Here is a 3724-nt window from a genome sequence, read left to right as displayed (position 1 = left end):
TTTTCTGGAGTTAAACGCCAGCTTTTATGCCAGTTTGGGCGTTTAACTCCAAGTTTTATGCCAGTTCCAGCGTTAAACGCTGGAATTTCTGAGGCTGATTTGCCACGCCGGTTTGGGCCATCAAATCTTGGGCAAAGTATGAACTATGATATATTTCTGGAAAGCCCAGGATGTCTACTTTCCAACGCCGTTGAGAGCGCGCCAATTGGGCTTTTGTAGCTCCAGAAAATCCACTTCGAGTGCAGGGAGGTCAGAATCCAACAGCATCTGCAGTCCTTTTCAGTCTCTGAATCAGATTTTTGCTCAGGACCCTCAATTTCAGCCAGAAAATACCTGAAATCACAGAAAAACACACAAACTCATAGTAAAATCCAGAAAAGTGAATTTTAACTAAAAACTAATAAAAATATACTAAAAAACTAATTAGATCATACTAAAAACATACTAAAAATAATGCCAAAAAGCGTACAAATTATCCGCTCATCACACCGCATCCCACCGCCATCGCCACCGCATCCCACAGCCCCTCTTCGCCGTCCCATAGCCCCTCTTCACCGTCGCGGAGCTCCTCTCCTCCATCGCCGTCGCCGAGCTCCTCTCCTCCACCGTCGTTGCCGAGCTCTCCACCTCCACCGTCGTCGCTGAGCTCTCCACCTCCACCGTCATCACCGGTAATACTCTGCCTTCTACCTCGGCTCCTATTTAATTGTCGCCTACTCTGTGCTTGATTTTATAATTTTTTTATTTTTCTATACTCTGTGCTTGATTTTATAATTTTTTGATTTTTCTGTTCATGATTTGTTAAGTCTGTGTTCATCTGTTCATGTTTTGTTATCTGTGTTCATCAGAAGTTCAGAACATGTTTATAATTTGATTTTTCTGTTCATGTTTCTGTTCCTATTTGTTCATGCTGGATTACATGATTTTGGTTGCTGCTTGATGTTTATCTGGATTACATGATTTTGAGTTGCTGCTTCATGTTTATCTGGATTACATGATTTTGGTTTCTGTTTGATGAATCTTCAATCTATTTTTGGCTTTCTATTATGTTGCGTTTATTGGTGACTTGGGATTGAATTTGTCATCCTTCTTTTTTATTTGAGAATATTTTGAATTGAGGCTGGGGTGTTGAAGGCAGCTGGGGAATTTGTCATCCTTCTTTTCTCTGTGTGTTTATGTGTGCTTGTTAATATTTATAGAGTTGTTTCTTGTTACTGTGTGTGTTTGTAATCAATAGCCAATAGTTGTGGATTTGAGAATATTTTTACTTTTTGTTGCTTCAATTTTGCTGCTTCATAAATCTATTTAGAAATAGGGTTTTGTTGCTTCTGTTTGATTCAGTGACGAGTATAGGGGTAATTCATGATTCATCCATTGTTTGCTTCTATTTTCTTGCCACTTTGTTCTTATTGCTTCTTGTCTTTGATTTTCTGATTGTTATAGATGGAACAATCACAAAGTACAAGAAGTTTGCTTGAATAAAATTTTCCTCCAATGAGCAGTTACTTTAAAAATTGGCCGAGCCTTAGAACCTTGAGCAATTGCAATGTCATCTATCTTTGTCAAAGAGAACACTCCTTCCACAACAGGACTCAACCATTCAAGATGAAGCATCATGATCTTTACCTGCTCCAAAAACATTTGAAGCTTTGGAACAATAATACTCCGAAATCAATTGGTAAGGTGATAACAAAGCAGTGGCTAAATTGTTCAATGATCTTGAGAAGAACATTATCCATGAAACTTTTATTGCTGAGTATCTTTGTATCTGTATAAGACTTGAATGCTTTCTGTAAACATCTTTGGCAGAGAAAAGTAGCCACACCCTTGTAATGCCAAAAAGAAAAGCTAGCAGTATTTAGTATTTACTATTGTGTCAATCACTAGTGATACTGTAGTATACTTCAAGGCTAAGCCTTGATTTTATATATTTAAAATTATTTTTAGGTTTTTTAATAATTTTATTTAATATTTAATTAAACCGGTTGAACCCCGGTTGAACTCCGGTCGAACCAGTGAACCATTGAACCAGTGACCTCACCGGTTTATTAACCGGTCCTGTTCTCGCAACCTTGATTTAATCAAGAATTAATTATCTTTTAGCCACTATGGATGTTACTTTGAGTCATGTGCAATTCTGTTTATTTTAGGTAGCATTTGGCTGGATTTGATGGAGTTTTCTGCAGAAAAAGAGAAGAAGGCGAATGATGCTATCAACCCTGACCTCTCTGCACTCAAACCTGAATAACGTGAGCTATAAAGATCTAATGGATGTGATTTCAGTGACGTTGGAAAGCTAACTTTTAGAGCTTTCCAACGATATATAATAGTCCACACTTCTCTCCCACCAATTTGGCCAAGGCTGCGCCTAACTTGAGATTTCTCAAGTTAGGCGCAAGACAACATCAACAACACGCAACAATGAGCGTGACTCCAAGTAAGGTGCTTGAGTTAGGCGCATGCCACAACAAAAGCATGCCATATTGATTTTGCTTCACTCAAGTAGGGCGCAGCAACACAAGCCTTATAGCTCCAATCACTGCATACCTCAAGTAAGATGTGGCTTGATGCCAAGTTAGGTGTGCCCCCCTACGAAGCAAGTGGTCCCCATTCATCAATTGAAGACGCGCGGATTGCTTTAATTAATTCTGATTTAAATTTTATTTTTATTTAAAAATAGGAAAATATATTATTTAGTTTTAAAAAGAATATAATTTAAATTTATTAGGATTAGATATAAAAGGGAAAAGAAACTTCTCTTTTGGAGGATTCTACCTCATTCTGTAAATTACAGTTTATCTGAAGCCTAGTTTTTCCCTGCCAACCATGAGCAACTAAACCTCCACTGTTAAGGTTAGGAGCTCTGTCTATTGTATGGATTGATTATGTTACTTGTTTTTTCTATTTTAATTCATGTATTGATTCATATAATTCAAGAATTGTTTTCGTTCTTTATTTTATGAAATTGGGTGGAACGGAAGTATAACCCTCTTTCTAATTGAGTTCTTGTATAACTTGGAAAAGTCCTTTACTTGAACAACAGCTTGAAAATATATTCTTCTAAATTTCTAATTATCTGGATTTAACAGGATATGTGACATATAATCCTCTTATATTTGGGTAATTAGGATTTCTGTGGCATATAACCAGAATTGAACTTCACCCTCTAATTGGAATTAATTGACCAAGGAATTAGCAGTTGATGAATTTTAGAGGAGACTAAAAAGGTCTAAGGAATTAGCGTTTAGTCATATATGGTTTGCCAGGAATTAAATCTTGCATGATTAAAATAAATTAATAAGAAAAGTCAATCCGGAAAATAGATAACTCTGAAGCCTTAACTGCTTTCTCCATATTTTATTCCCAACTTATTTATTGCCTGTCTTCTGATATTTTGAATTTACTGTTTAATGCTTTTTGAACTCTCAAACACCATTTTCAGTTCGTCTAACTAAGTAAATCACGTAACCATTGTTGCTTAGCCCATCAATCCTCGTGGGATCGACCCTCACTCACCTGAGGTATTACTTGGTACGACCCGGTGCACATGCCGGTTAGTTTTTGGGTTATAAATTCCGCACCAAGTTTTTGGCGTCGTTGCCGAGGCTTGATTGTCATTGACAACTACTCGTTGTTTGATTTCTTAGATTAGATAATTTTTTTTAATTATTTTTATTTTAGTATTATTAATTTTTTTCTTTCTTTAATTTTTTTCCTTGCTTTT

Source organism: Arachis duranensis, chromosome 5, assembly GCF_000817695.3.
Source record: "Arachis duranensis cultivar V14167 chromosome 5, aradu.V14167.gnm2.J7QH, whole genome shotgun sequence".
Lineage (NCBI taxonomy): Eukaryota > Viridiplantae > Streptophyta > Magnoliopsida > Fabales > Fabaceae > Arachis > Arachis duranensis.
Note: the sequence above shows the minus strand (reverse complement) of the source record.